The 17,070-nt window shown below is 29.5% G+C and overlaps 1 non-coding gene across 1 annotated transcript; it reads right to left on the reverse strand.

The window, feature by feature from the left end:
- Window positions 1-16,741: 16,741 nt before the first annotated feature.
- On the reverse strand, window positions 16,742-16,848 carry LOC124899002. Its single transcript, XR_007056141.1, has one exon. It is a non-coding gene; the product is annotated as a small nucleolar RNA R71 (small nucleolar RNA).
- Between the last annotated feature and the right edge of the window lie 222 nt (window positions 16,849-17,070).

A 17,070-nucleotide genomic window follows, 5' to 3' on the forward strand; every position in this document is an offset into this window, starting at 1 on the left:
TTATGTATATGATGAAAGGTTTGTTATGTATTAGAGTATTCTTCATAATGAAAGGACGGATATACATAACAACCTATTTTCATCACATACAACAAGTACCACATCTAATACATCACAAGTTATGTATAATAAATGGTTTGTTATTTATGAGAGTGTGCTTCATAATGATGAAGTCCTGTTATATGTGAGAGTGTGCTTCATAATATATGATGAAAGACTGTTATGTATGAAGGTGTGCTTCATAATGAAATGTCATATATACATAAAGGTCTTTTTCATCAAATGCGTAATGTACTAAATTTAATACATCACATGTTATGTATATGATGAATAAATTGTTATGTATATGAGTGAGATGTCGCTTCTGTTTATCGTGAAAATTGACTAACTCATTGTTAATCACATTTTACGCATCCTAACTAGTCATTTGAAAATATCAGTTTAATCAAACAATTTCATCTTGTAGGATGATTTCAATGGCACAATACCAGAATCAATACAAGATGTCATAGGTGCACTAATATCTGAAATGTCAATCCCAACAATTGCAAAGCCATTGAATGTTACAAATTCAAGTACAATAATCGAGAGTCAGTGGTTAATATCCGACAGTCAGTTTTCACTTGATTTTTTAAATACACAAGTTGGTAATCGTGATGTCTTGAAAACACCAGCTAAAAGGTTAAGACAGAAGTCAAGGGTTTTCAAGTCACCCTACTTAACGAAATTTGAATCAAATTCAAAAGGCAATGAAAGTTTTGATACCGAAGAGAAGAAGAAGTATGCCTTTGATGGGTACACCATATTTGAAGAGTTGTTGAGTGAATTACTATTGATATACTCAAAATAGATCATGCAAGGTTTATTAAAATTTCATGCTGGCAAGTAAGAACACGATACTCTTTCTTTAAAATTGTTCGTATATTTACCTAATGTTAACTAACATTTCTACCCAATTAATGGTATAGGAAATAGAAGAATGATCACTACCGAGCTAAAATTTTGATCTTGACTTTACAGAGTTAAATTTTTTTCTTTTCTCATCTACAATTCAAAAATTGGTCCTACATGATGTTGCAATCTAACATATGCTGAAACAACGAGGTACATAACTTTTGTATGATATTCATAATTTTAATCTTAGTTCTATCATGTTAGGAATTGATCAGCTAATATAATTAATAAAATGAACAAAGGTCATTTTTTCCAAAATATTTATTAACTGTTTATGTGTAATTTCAAACCTAATAGTATACTATTAAATTTACATATACAAATATATACGCAATAAAAACCTTCTTATATGAACCTATTTGTGGATTGTTTTTATATGAACCTGTTGTACACGGGACATACATAGTAATGTATGGGGTAGCAATATACTTTACAGTAAGATTTATATGTATATTGATGAAATAGCTGAAAACATACATGTATGAAATTATCATATGGTAAGTGTGCTATGTATTAGAATACAATATATATTTATATTTTTTTTCTTAAACATTTGATTTTAAGTCTACTTATAATCAAATTCAGTATTTCTAAGAAACTGTTCAGGATTGTGTTTTGCTTAATGTTATGTTTTAACCTTATACTTTTTATTGATATTTTTTCTTTTGTGTAGCATATAAACATGATCTACTATCATTTGTGAAAGAAGTTGAAGCAACAGTTTGGTAAAGAATACAGATATACAACGATATATTGCTTCTTCAAATCATATATTGAGAAGACATCGTAGGTATTATCTGGATGCTTCATATAATCTGGCTTCTACGCAGCAAGACTATGCAGAATTAAGTGTTTTTGTAAGACTCGAGGAAGCAATAACCAACATAATAAACGAACTCAATATTTCTACGGGTATGCCTTAGCATATGATTGATGAGGTATACATTTCTGTTAATTGTGATGGAGAATTTCATTGAGTGTTGTCAGTTATTATATAGAAGAAAAGAGTCATATGGGTGTGTGAATCATTATTCACTTCCAAAAATAGGGATCCATCCCCTAAAATTTACAAATTGACAGTGATATTGCCAACTTACTTGTCTGATAGTGGATTCTTAAAAATACATAACATACTGACTGGACAAACCTGGACGCATATAAGGTTTAAATGGGTCAGCGCACTCAAATTGTCAATCAACACCCATTTGATGTTGAGTATGTGAAAAATATTGTCCAGCTAACGTGTGCTAGTCTGTAAGTCCAACTGCTATGAATTATATATGTATAATGTTTAGAATTTTTTCTATTTTGTTAACTAATAAAACTTCTTTTTAATTTAGAGATTGTGGCATTTTTGTAGTCAGGTATGTAGAGTACTTAAATGAACGGCTAACAGTACCTTCAGTTAGGTTTGACGCACAAACTCATCATTACGCTATGCTACCTTACTATGAAATTATGGAGTGATCAAGGCCACGAAAGAATGCATTAGCGACAATGATGATCCTCCGAGATCCAAGCCAAACTATGTTTCACCACTTGACGAAGCAACGATTGTTAGTTTAGAATAGTGCGGAAGTTTACCTTCCTTCTGAATACTTTTTTAATTTTAGAATGAATGTTAAGGATATGATCATCCATTGTTCGTAGGTTGCAATAATATTTTGTCTTTGTATTTTTATTTTTTCTACCGAAAGAATGATTAACTTTCTTTACTAATTAACTTGGTTTGCTTTTTGTTATATAAGTCTATGTTATTTGCTAAATCTAAAGATACATATAGTTCAGTTATCAATATGGTTAGACAATTATTTTTTGTGACATGTTGTTTTAATTATAGCTCATTTAGTAAAATGCAATGTATATTGATTTATCATTTTTTTTATATTGCTACATATAAGAGCTATGTGCAAGGACTTTAACTGTCGTCTTAACAGGTTCCATCTATAAATAACCTAGTACATTACAGGTTCCATCTATAAAGAACCTAGTACATTACATGCTATGTATATTATAAAAAATACAAAATAATACTGAATGTATGATTTGGCTTTTACCAGTAGTTATGTATTAACCTTATATATTTTATAGTAATAACATTATACGTTTTAAGAATGGACATTATGAATTTTAGGTAATAACTCACATAGATATAATATATTTATGAATATGTTATTGTTTCTTATACAACCCACTTAACAGTCAGCCTATACAGAAGAAATAACAATTATTTACATATTATTTTTGTAATACATATCATGTTCTTTTACACATATACATGACTCATTTATATATATTATTATAGGACCATATTTTTTGATACATGTTGTTTCTAATAAAATAATTATGTTTTTTCATTATACATTCGAATACATGCAATTAATCTCTTATGTAATATGTTGTACTTATAAAAGTGGCTTATCATTAAGCATATACATACTATCCATATGAGTAACACCCTTATGCATCACATCAAACATGTATAAGTAACACATGTTATCATTCAGCCGTTTCAATTATATGCTTCGAATCTAAGTGAACTTCACCAGCTTATGGCATAACTTCTTACGACGCGTAACTAAAAAAACTAGAGTTACAGATAGTAAACGTCTATAAAATTTAAATATTAAGTAAAAGCAAAAAGATTAACAAATAAATAGAAATTAAGATTAATGAAACAAGTTTAAATATATTCCAAATTCATTACATCATAATGAAACTGTTTATTGAAAATTCAAAACTGTTCAAACTAATGAAAATGAAAAGAACGAGCCAATATCATTGGTTCCTGATATGTATAAAAAAATGCAATTTTCAAGTCTCCTTTGTAGAAAAATCACAAATGCATCTGTTGTGACCTGCACGACTGCATCTACTACAACAGTTTGAGCTTGATGCAAAAGATACACTTAATTTTTTACACCTCCCTTTATTTGACCTTCCTGGCAGTCAAGTGTATTTTGGTAGTAATACTTCTTCATTTTTAAATAATTTAGGCACATATCAATCCTTCATATCTAGCATCGAAATAATTGAAAATTCAGACGTCTTAACTATAGAATTGGATTTGTAATTTGAGCAATAAGGATCAAAGTCATCTACATTTCTATTCATCACCGCAATTACGTGAGGATAGAAAATTTCATAAATTGATACCATCCACAATTGCACATTTCACGATCAAGATCGACAATATACCTTCTACCAGATGTAATAGCCTTAACCTGATAAACATACAAGGAACAATACATATAATAAATTAACTGCATCCTCAAGTATTTTTTTCAATAAAATAAATCTATTAATGAAATTTTATGTCATACCATCATTCGTGAAGCTTTTGCACCATTGAGAGTCAGAATGTCCTCAAATTTTTTTCCTAAGATTTTTTTGGTATACGATGCAATTTCCGTATTTTTAGAGTTTCATGCTCCAAATAAAATTCTTGCTTCTTCGAGAAATTCTAAAATAGGCAGTTCACATGCCTCTACCAAGCAACCATTTATACATTCAACAATACTAGAAGTCATCATCTTACTTCTATTTATCAGTGAATAACATTGAGATCATTTTTCATAACCAGCTTCTTCTAGGTAATTATTAATTCTATGACCCACCTTAGCAACCTTTACCATAAGGTAATCGAAATGCTCTTTTCTATAAGCTTTCGCCATAGAATAATAAAGGACACTAAGTCTATCGTTGTTTTTGCGAAAATGAGTGCAGACGTTCTTCTACAAGTGTCAAATACATGCTAGATGGAGGACATTAGGAGACACAATACTCACACTTTTTATGATGCTTTCATTCCGATTCGATACAACATATATGTTGTCCCGTTTCTGAAATACATCCCTAAACTGCTGAAAAAATTATATTCACGAACAGTCATTCTCAGAATCTACAACCCTGTAAGTTATTGACAAAATACAACCTAATTAAAAAAAATAAAAAGAAAGTAACAATAGACATCATGCTCTCCAACAATAATAACGTATAAGATATAATTAAAATGAAAACACACACTGCCAAAAATATTGAATAATTTCCAAAGATATAATCAAAGGAGTAACAAGTCTAACTAATACCTTCACCATCGAGTGTGTTTACCGAAAGGAAAGTTTCTTTGTACGGTTGCTCAAATGAGCACCGTAAACCACTATCACAGGTCTATAAAATTGAAAATCCTGTCTCATGGGATGTAATACAATAAGCAAATAATTGAACTCATTGTCCGCTGCCTTATGCATCCTAATGTGAGAGTCAGGATACACTGTGTTCAACATATGAATGTATCATGTTATTTTCGATATCCATCAGCTGGACCACCTCTAAACATTGCTATTGCCCGCTCTTTTATGTTATGTCTACATGTAATTAATATCAACTCTATAAACAACTTTCGTTTCTTCAATTATGTCGACTGGGTGTTATTCTCTTACGATTAATTAACTTCGGCGCTATAAATTCACTCACAAAAACTGTTGTAGCCAACAATTTTTTTAGAATTCTATCACTGACTCGACAAGTATGTTAGGAATCAAACTGCAAAATCATAAAAACATTCAATTTATGTAGAGAAGATGCCTTCAAATTCATTTGTAATCTTCATTACGACAATGAAGTACATAGCTGAAGCAAATTTAATCTGAATATTTAATTGCAAGGCATATATATATATATATATATATATCACAACGACATGTTTAAGTTTGTTTTTTATCAACACTGTATACATTAACAGTTTCACATACATAACAACTTCATGCAGGGCGAGCCCACGTGTAATTTTGGGGTGCTTTGGCACCCACTAAACTTGACGTGGATTAGATATAATTATATAAGAAACACATAATAAATGATATAATTTATTAAAAAGCACCCAGAGAACAAACATATGGTTGGGTGCAGTGGCTTGAGGATGTGACTTCTATCTCTAGCTTTTCGAGTTCGAATCCCTACAGCTACATACTATTTTTTATAAATTTTTTTGAGCACCCACAACCTTGAATTCCTGGATCTACCACTGACTTTATGTATAAGTAAGCCTTATGAATAACAGTATTAAACCACGAAAATGCAATATACAAAATGTTTGATGTATAAGAAAGTCATTATACAAAGACAACTAGTTATAAGATCTAACATAAAGGAATACGTCATCAACTTCTACATACATAACAACTTTATTTTTTGATATTCCTTATACATAACAGAATTAAACCAGTGCAATCATATACATAATGTTTGATGTATAAGAAAGTCTTAACCAAAGGACATCTATATATAAAGTTTATTTTTTTTTACATAAATGTATTATTCAGCGGGTTCCTCATACATAACAACTTTTCTTAAGATGTTCATTAGACACAATAAGTTAAACCACTGCAATCATATACATAATGCAAGATTTACTAAAAACTTCAAAACACAAAGAGATCTACATACAAGGTTCATAAAAAAATGCATCTATCAGCTCATGAATAACACTGTCAAACAACTAAACATATTTTGCAAATCAGCTTAATGTGTATGTTAAAAGATTTAACGAATAAAAAACAACAATCTTATCACATGTTGCTATGTAAACAATTTCGTATCATACCTCACTTTATTAGAACGTTTAGCTCTGAAATTAAAGTCATTCGCTAATGCGTATTTCACCATTACAGCAACTAGAGTTGTTTTATCCTTATAAAGTTGTTCAACCTTTATTTCTGTATTCTTGCTATCAGTAATGAAATTTTTTACTTCAAACTCTGATATATATATATATATATATATATATATATATATATATATATATATATATATATAAAAAAAATACTGATTTTATGATTCTACAACGGACAGAGCAAGAGCGTCAGTTTATGTTCCTTCAACACTAGCTCCATTTTAACGGTCAAACTGTAACTCTTCTTTTGACTTATTCAATGTTGATATGCACAAAGAATAAGTTACAAATCCTAAAAAACTTTTCTTTAACTCTACATACACCCTCACTCCATTATCATAATAATAGGTGAAGAATTATCTTCCACGACATAACTGACATCTATTTTTTTCTAGATTCATCAATATCTAGTTCTGATACAATCGTCGAGATCAACCTAAAAAAATGAGATACTTTCTGCAACAACAATACCATCACTTTTTTAGAGTTCATATATTATTTCGATTGTCAAATACCGAAATGCCTTAACAAAATTGTGATGTTCATATTGTTGTTAGATTTTGACGAAAAATAAAGCTTTAACAACATGAAGAACAATTGATCGGGAATACAGATTGATAATGCCTTAAATGTCATTATCCATCAGATTGATCTTATAGATAGAAGAGATAATGCTATTAATCTTTTTTGTAAATGTCATAAATGTCATTATCCAACAATACCATCACTTTTTTAGAGTTCATCCTTTGATATCAAGGAATGCTATTAATCTTTTTTTGTAATTTTTTGAGATTTTTTTTTTTAAATTCTCATTTATAAATTTATAAAATACTATCAATTAATGATACTAAATAATTTATAGAATATTAAAGATAATGAAATTTAATTTCTTTTATCATCAATGATATTAATTCTTTTTCTAAAACTTTTTGAATTTCTTGATTTACATTGCATATTTTTCTTTCTCCAATTTCGTAATCAATGTTATATATACCATTTTCTTAAATAATTTTTTTTTTATAAAAAAAAAAATTAAATTTATATCTATATAAATCTATATATCTTTATAGAATTTGGATATAGACATGTTGACGTGATGTCTTTTATGAATCCATTTAGTTAGGAGTTTACTACTGAAGTGAATTAACATGCAAAAATTTGACAAAAAAAAGAGAAAAATGTTGATCTCTACTTCTCCCTTAACTGCAACTTACATCTCATTTAAACCCATTAAACTTCTTTAATTGCGTACTAAATAATCCAGTTAACCATAAATATATTCTTCTTTTGCCAAATTCAGAACAAGGGTAGAAGGTAAATGTATTGCTATGTCTTGATTTGCAATTAAAGAGGCAACTAAACAATTTAAACATAAATGATATCTTTTATTGCAATTTATATATAATATAAAGCATGGTTATAGAAAAGGTGATGTGGCGCCTCTCTATGGTCTCCATTTATATTTATTTTTTTCTCAATTTTGGGGATTTTTTTTCTCTTTATTATTTATTTATTTTATTTCAAATAGTCTAAAATAAATTTAGATTCAATCAATCAACTTTTTTTTTTCACCTCCTATTATGATTATCCTCTTAATTAGATACCTTAATATGCATTCATGTATAGTCTTTGGGTATCCTTTTCATCACTTTTATAACATGCACATGTATAAAACATTTCATGATCACTCTTCATTATTTTCCCCTATAAAATGTTACTATATGCTTTGATTGTTCTTTGTAGGATATATAAAAAGACATACTGGAGGAATAAAAATAGATCAATGGAAGGTGAGGAAAAAGAGAAATGGCTCGTAAGTAAAATTATAGAAATCAACTTTAACATGTTATCTGCTATTGTAATTTTTTTTCCCTTTTTACTATTTCTACTACAATTGTTTACTAGATTATTTACGATTTTCTTTTCTGTTTGTTGAGGGTATTATGATTTGAAGATGATATAGCATAGAGAGTTGTGTATGTAATATGTACTATTTTCTTTAGGCCCTATTTTGTTGAAGTTTCTTTTTGACGTTCCTACTGTACTGATCTATTAAAAATAATGTAAGGTGGGGGCACATTCTTCAAAAGACAGATAAGGAGAATTGATTCTGAGTTTCTATCAATTTGGTACAAAAATCAACTTTAAATTTATTTGAGATTTGCAAATCAACATTTTTAATCGTTTCTTAATATTTATTTTGATGCAAGCAAATATTCATATTCGTTAGAGTTTATCAAGATTATATTGCTTCTACAATTTTTTATTGGGAAGCATAGAATTGAAATATGAACATTTTTAGAGCCCGTTTGGATAAGATTAAAAAAATAGCTTTTTCGCTTAAGTGATTAAAAGCTTAAAATAAGTGCTTATAAATTAAGCAGATAAGTGTTTGGATAGAGTTGTTGAAACTGGAAAAAAGTTGTTCATGCGTCTGGTAAACAAATGATGTTAATCACTTTTTTGTTGTTAAAATGACTTAAATGTCCTTAAAGTTGTTAACACCATAAATAAGGTAAATTATTTATAATTTTTAATTTTAAAATAAATTTTTTGAACAAACCTCCGATTAATGATGGATTTGATGAAAACAAAGAAGAAAGATGAAGAGGAAATTGGAGGAAAAAAATGAAGCAAAGCGGCAAAGAGAAAAAAAAACTATATATTTAAGGGCTACAATTTTAGGATATTGTTGGAATTGAAGGAAAATAGAAGGGATAAAAAGATAAATATTTTGGTCAAACCTAAAAGAATTTTAATCTAAAAAGCAAAAAGTTGGGGTACCAACTTCTCACATTTTGATTCTTTTAATCAGTTTTTAGCTTTTTTTAAACACTTTTTAGTTTTACCAAACACCTTTAAAAACTAAAAAAAGGATTAAAAGCTGATTTGACCAGATTTTAATCCTATTCAACCGGGCTCTTACGCTAATTTCTGATCTTCTTTAATTTTCAGATTCAAAAGACAAAAAGTTTCAGATTTGTTTAGAAGTATCATTTATCTATTCATTACTTTATTCATGTATCAGTTGGAGATACTGCCATATTATCTTAATTTATCTAATATAATTTTGTGTGATGTACGATAATTATTGTTCATTATTCTTTGTTTCTTTCTCTTTAGAATGTAAGACCAGTTTAGTTTTTAATCACAGATGAATTAGATAGGATTCTTCATATAAACTTTTGAAGTGTGCTCTTTTTATTTTGTGCTGAATTCATATGAAATAGCAACTACCTAACCATTTAAAGATAAATAAAATAATTTTTTTGTTCTAAAATTAAGTACGTCCAAAAATAGAGGTTACTCCATATTTATGATTTAATAAAACTCAACATTTTAAAAAAATTTATGAAAATAATGAAATATATTTTCATAATGAAATAAAATTACCACAATGAGATATGTTAAAATCCACACTAAAATAAATTGAAGTCCAAGATTTTAAAAAATATTTATTGAATTGCAAAAGCAAACTTCTTTTACTCATGTAAAAACTAGAGATTAAAGAACTTATAAATAACTTTGATATAATATAAAATCAGAAAATAGAGAAGTGATACGTCACCTTACATAGTAGGAGTTCTATTGTTCCTTTTTTAATCTTTCTTTTTAAAATTGATGCTCTTCTTCAAATTTATGATAATTTTTTTTTTTAAATACATGCTACTATTGAAAAGTCTAAAGACTACCTTAGGTCTCTACATAATTACCCTTTAATAATTTTTATAACTCCTCAAGAGTTAAATGATATTCATTATTTATTATTTAATCACAATTAAGTTTTTATTCTTTGACAATTAAAATAATTTAAAAATAGTGACATAATCTTATAATGATTTGTTTGTTGAAATATTAATATTAATGTTCTTCAATACTATTATTATGAATTTGTAATTTTATTTCTATTTGATTAGAAAATAGACAAGTTATTATTTGCTTTGTATTATTATTGACATGTTTGTGTTGTTTAGAAAAGTGATGTGACATCTCTTAATTTATGGTGAATTTCAAAAAAAAAGATACATGTCACAATTGAAAAGTCTAAAAACTACCTCATTAATCTCTACATAATCATCCTTTAATTATTTTTATAACTCCTTAATAGTTAAATGATATTTATTACTATTTATTATTTAACCACTATTACTTTTTGGTCCTTTGATAATTAAAATATTTAGAAATGGTGATATAATTTTGTAACGAATTTTTTATTGGGATATTAATATCGATGTTATTCAACATTATTATTACGGTCTTGTAATTTTGTTTTAAATTTGGTTAAAAAATAGATAAGTTATTATTTACTTTGTATAATTGTTGACATGTTTTTGTTGTTTTTCATATTTTAACTTGCATATAATTTAAAAAAAAATAAAAAACTTTTATGAGAATATTATGTATCTAATTTGTATAATCTTGTGTTAAATGGACCATATGGAGGACCAATATAAAAAAAAAAAGAAAAAAAATTTAGTAGTTCCTCATATAAAATGACTGAGTTTCGAGATATAATTTAAGGAAAAATATCTTTTTTTCTCCACAAACCTTTATGCGGTTTGCATAGGCTTATGCATATTTGTTCTTATTATGAAGTCTTTCTCTTATTATAAAATTCTCTCTTCAATTAATATTTATATATTTTGAGACTTACCATAATTTAAGCATGTGATTTTTCAAAAATTAAATAGTATTGAGTGATTGAATAAAAATTTGTGGTGCATGAATTCCCATGATATGTCTACATCATCTATTAAAATAAATTGTAAACAATGTAATGAATTTAACACATTAAATTAAATTTCTCTGAATTTAAAAAATTAAAAGAAGTCTTAACACATTCTTTAAACTTGGATTTCACAAATTTTATATATTTAATAAATGATATTATTGTTGTGCAAAGAGCGGTCCATTTCACTAGTTAACTAATAAAAAGAAGTATAAATTTTAGACGTTAGATGAAAGCATATAATCCGAAGGTCAGTTGAAGAATCATTGCAAGAGAAATTTTTTGTCTCAGGTAAATCAAAAAATTAAAATTTTTAATATATTTTTATAAATGGATTCGTTGGCATATATTTGTGTGAATTTAATATTTCATGTTAATTTAGGTATTAGAGAAAAGCACATAATCTGAAGATCAGTTGAAGAATCATTGCAAGAGAATTTTTTTGCCTCAGGTAAATCGAAAATTAAAATTTTTGTATGTTTGTATTAATGGATTCATTAGCGTGGATATATTATTTTATGTCAATAGAAATTATTTAAAGATCTAACAAAATAAGAACTAAATTATGATTTTTAAGAAGCTCAATATACCGATAATTTTTTGTGACCATGACCATGACCATGACGGCTACTATGAAGTGTAAGTTCGGCGGTCACTATAAAGTGTAAGTTCTTTTTTCTACTTTTAAATGTATGCCAAGATCGAAATCAATTTGTGAACCATAAGAATAGTGGCCACTATGAAGTGTAAGTTCTTTTCTTTTTTTAACTCTTGATTTACGAAGGATGAGTATGTTATATTAAAATGATCGAGGAGCTATTAAAATATACAAAATTTAGAAATTTTTTAAAGTAAAGAATAAATTAAATGTAATAATTGGAAAAGAATGAGAAGACAAATTACAAAATCAAAGAAAAAAGATATTGAATAACAAGAAAGGAAATACAAAGGAAAAGGAATAATGGGAAGAAAAAGAAATTAAAGGAGAAAGAAAATTCTAAAAGTACTAAGCAAATAATGAAACATAAAAAAAAATGAAATGAAATGTTATAATGTAGATATCTTAAGTTACGTTACTTTTAGTTTCTTTTTAATCATTTCTCTTTTTATTTCTTTATTTGACATCTAAAACAGAAAAAAAAACTATGAATATATATACCGAAAGATCGAAATTGATTTGTTTACATAAATAAATTCATTAAAATATATCTGTATCAATGAATTTGATCTTTTTATACTTGTGAATATAATATTTTCTTCAAATTTCTAAACCTTAGTTTGCCTATTCAGAGAAAATAGGAATCCTACTTTTAACTATACGTATTGACAATCGGAATCAATGGCCTTGGCTGTCGCTGGCCAGCCTTCGGTGACGAAGATTGGTCAAGATGATACAACATTAACAAAACCCACTTTTGCAAACATTCTACAATCAGCTACCATTCCTAACATGCAGCTTCCATTGAAAGAAATATCCTATTTGCATGGAGAACCACATATTATTTGGGAAGAAGAGAAGGTCAATCAAATGATTATTAAGGAAGATCTACAATATGCAGTAATTGACAAATTCTCCTATGGTTGGCCTAATATTCAAGATCTACGACGCTTAATCCCAAAGCAATATGAGTTGAAGGGAGAAGTCAATATTGATCTATTTAGTAATCGACATATGTTAATAAGAGCAACGAAGATTGAGGATTATGTACACCTCTTATCCAAACCCCAATTCTATATTACAAAGAATTATTGGTCATATCTGATGCAAACTTTGAAATGGGATCCAATGTTCAACCCTGAGGAAGAAACCACTACTGCAGTGGCATGGCTATCATTTCCATCTCTATCACCGAATTTTTTTACAAGAGAGGCAATCTTTTCTTCGACAGCTACTGTTGGGAAGCCTTTATAGGTAGATCTAGCTACACAGAACAAGACTAGACCAAGTTGCGCAAGAGTGAAGGTGAAAGTTGATCTGCTAGGAGAATTTCCTGAAAGGATTACTAGTGGGATGAGAAAGAAAACCAGAGAAGTTGTAGAGAAGTGGATTCATATCAAATATGATTATGTGCCCAAGTACTGTAAGGAATGCAAATTACAAGGACATAATGAGAACGAATGTTTTGTCATTTATCTTGAATTATATCCAAAGAAGGACAATTAAGAGGGGGAAGAACACGATACTATGAAATCATAGAAGGGTGATTAGAAGAATAAGGAAAAGGTGGCAGACAACAGTAAAGGCAAAGACACGAAAACACAAGAATTTCATAAACAAAAGAGAAAATAGTTGAAAAGAAGATGGAACAATAGAAAGAGGTAAGAAAGAAGACGGAACCAGAAAGAAAACACTTCAAAAGAGGTGGATGTTTCAGTAAATAATAAATTTGATGCTTTGGAAGAGAAAGATGTTGATGATGACAGAGATATCAACAGACCAGAATGATGGAAAAAATGACAAAGTACTTAACATTTAGGAAGAACAACGCACAACCAGTAAGGATGGTAAAAAAGGACAGATACAAGAAGAGTCACAAAGCTTGGTTAAAGATCAGGAAAAAGACAATGTTGAACAGCGGACAGGTGATTCGGCTAGAATTCAAGATGCAGAAGAGATTGCTGATGTGGATTGTAAAGATCATGATGTAGAAGTGGCAGACAATGAATTGCAGATCATAGCTGAGTTTGAAGATGAGGTTCTTAAAATAACACAGAAAGAGAAACAACAGAAACATGATCACGAAGAAGATGTAGATATGGATGCTAACATTGAACAAATAGGGAGGGATAGAGATTTATCTCTAATACAAATTAGTCAGTTGAAAGGGAAGAACAGAAAAGTTTATAAGAAAACTGGTAACAAGTCACAAATCAATACAAGGAGTAAGTCGGGTCTTGTTAAAACTCAAAGTTCATTTGAGAGATTAATAAATCTTCATAAAAAATACCATTATTCTTACATTGCATTATTAGAATCTTTTCAAAGTCCATCAGAGTTGGAGGAGTACAGAAGCAGGCCAGGGCTTACACATGCTAAAGTAAATTGTTCTGATAAGATCTGGATCTTTTGAAAAATAATTGGGAAGAAATTGGTACCATAGATTCTACACAACATTTAAAAATGGAGTATAAACTTAGAGGACCAACTAATTCTTTTAAAGTAACTGTAGTGTATGCAAGATACAGTCACTTAAAGAGATTAGAGTGGTGATCTTGGGCATATTTATATGCTCAAATCACCAATATGCACACATATTTAGACTTAGTTCAAGAACTTTTGTATGAATTCTTAAGTATAATTTAGCCTTTATTCCGTTTCGTGCCTAATGGATATGATTAGTACTTTCAGGTAAAAAATTATTGAAGAATTGTGCGCATTTGGATACAACGATGATATGGAAGGATTGAAGAAATGTAAGGGAGTGAAATAAAGGTAAAATACGGAAGATGGAAAGTAAGAATCCTCATTTGAAGACACTCCACGTCGTGTTGACCAACAAAATAGCAATGGTCAAATTCCAGTGAAGGTCCGCAAAACCACCGCATCCCAGAGTAGTTCCACTTATCATATTTTGCGACCTAAAAGTTTAGCACATCGCGAAGGATGAATATTTTACAATTTTCCCAATCCAGTGGCTCACCGCGATAGTGGTGCGTTGCGGTGAGGATACATTTTACAATTGTCAAGGAATACTTGAGCTCCGCGATTGCCTAGATTTTAATGAAAAATAGCAATTGAAGGCATGGCCTGACGCGTCGGGTGGAAGAATTGGGAATATTTTAAGTGTTTTGTCCCATCTATAAAAGGAAAAATTCAAGATAATTTTGGGGACGTTTGGTGAAGCATAGGAGCGGCGGAAAAGCAGAAATTTCTCTCTTTTAGGGTTCTTAAATATTTTTTTAAATTTCTTTACTGGAAGACTTGTTGGGGGTATGATTTATTACTTATTTTGGATGATGAATTCAAACATGAGTAGCTAAAAACCCTATTTCTGGGGTTGAGGCTAAGAACATGATTACTCTTTAATATTCTTATTCATAGTTTCTTTTTGGATTATCATCTGGGTTGTTCTTAATTTCTTGAGCTTACTATTTTAATAATTGGCCATCATTAGAATAAATCTATATTTCTATATGCATCCGGGAGGAGAATCATAGGATAGAACGAAGAAATTAGGGAGCAAGGCTCTTATTCTTTTATGAAATAAAGGATTTGAATTAGCATCTAGGATAGGGATATACCTAGAAGCCTTGCTTGGTTCACTTGCAAGAAGACAACATAAATCTAGAAGAATTGTTGTATCTCTGCCGGAGTTGTAGCTACAACATTCAATAGATAAAAGATTTGAGGTTGGGAGATCATGATCGTTGCATAAACCTTGCGAATCATCAACCTGATAACCAATTAGAATGTGATGAGAATAGAGAATTGTATGATTGTTCAAAATACCTCAACCCTGGAATCATCTTCATTATTGATTACAACCGTTGCTTTCTTTGCTCTAGTCGATACTAATTATTTCTTGTTTAGTAATTTACATTTTATTTATAGAATTAAAACCATCTTGATACCATTAAGCACTTAATACCTAATTGTCTTAAACTAAAGATTAAATAAATTTCTAGTTTATTGATCCTCGTGGGAACGATATTTGACTGTCTAAGTCATTATATGACTTGTACGATCGCGTACACTTGCGTGTGCATAGAGACGCAACAAGTTTTTAGCGCCATTGCCGGGGATCAAATTGAATTAGTAAATTGTTTAATTTTTTTTTGATAATAACTTTAAGTGTTAACAACTTGATCTTAGTGGTTGAATTTTTGCAGGTTTAGCTGAACATTGGACTGGCTAGGGATAACGAGTTAGTATAGCCCTTTGCAGAACCAGAAGTAATTTTCATCAAAGGCGAAGAGCTCAATACTACATTCAATAGGGATAGATGGCTAAAATACGAGATCCTATTATTGGAAATGTTCCAGCTCCTGTTATTCCAGTTATTCCTATTCAACCAGTCACAAGACCTGTTCTTGAGGAGACAATCCCACTTACAAATCTCGTGACTAACAGCATTCAGAAGCCTAAAAAAGAAGGTCGGTGGGAATTGAAACAAAAAATGGTGCAATTATTAAAATCGACGGGGGAATTTCACGGACTTTCACACGAGGATCCACAACAGCACTTACAGACCTTCTTGGAAATAAGCGATACATATATTCCTGAAGATGTGAATGTTGATTATATCAAATTGACATTCTTTCCCTTTTCTCTAATGGGGGAAGCAAAGAGATGGTTACATGCTGAACCACATCAATCCATCACTTCATGGGAAGATTATGCTCGGAGGTTCCTCATTCAGTTTTTTCCATCCCAGAAGAATGCATGATTGAGGAGTGAGATATTGAGTTTCAGACAAAAAGATGGAGAAAATCTCTACCAAGCTTGGGAGAGATTCAAGGGCATGCTCAGAAATTATCCTCATCACCATCAATCGAATGATTTTTTGGTTCACACATTTATAGAAAGCCTTGAGTCTAATACAAAGATCCTCTTGGATTCAGCAGCAGAGGGCCAAGATTTGGAGAAAATATATGAAAACTGTATACCTTGCTAAATTGAATTGTACAAGGGAATCCTGATTGGCATGCAGACTCAAGGAGTGTTCCCAAGAAGGTTGCAGGGGTTTTGGAGGTTGATCAGTTCACTGCATTA

The sequence above is a fragment of the Capsicum annuum genome, chromosome 5, assembly GCF_002878395.1.
Source record: "Capsicum annuum cultivar UCD-10X-F1 chromosome 5, UCD10Xv1.1, whole genome shotgun sequence".
NCBI lineage: Eukaryota > Viridiplantae > Streptophyta > Magnoliopsida > Solanales > Solanaceae > Capsicum > Capsicum annuum.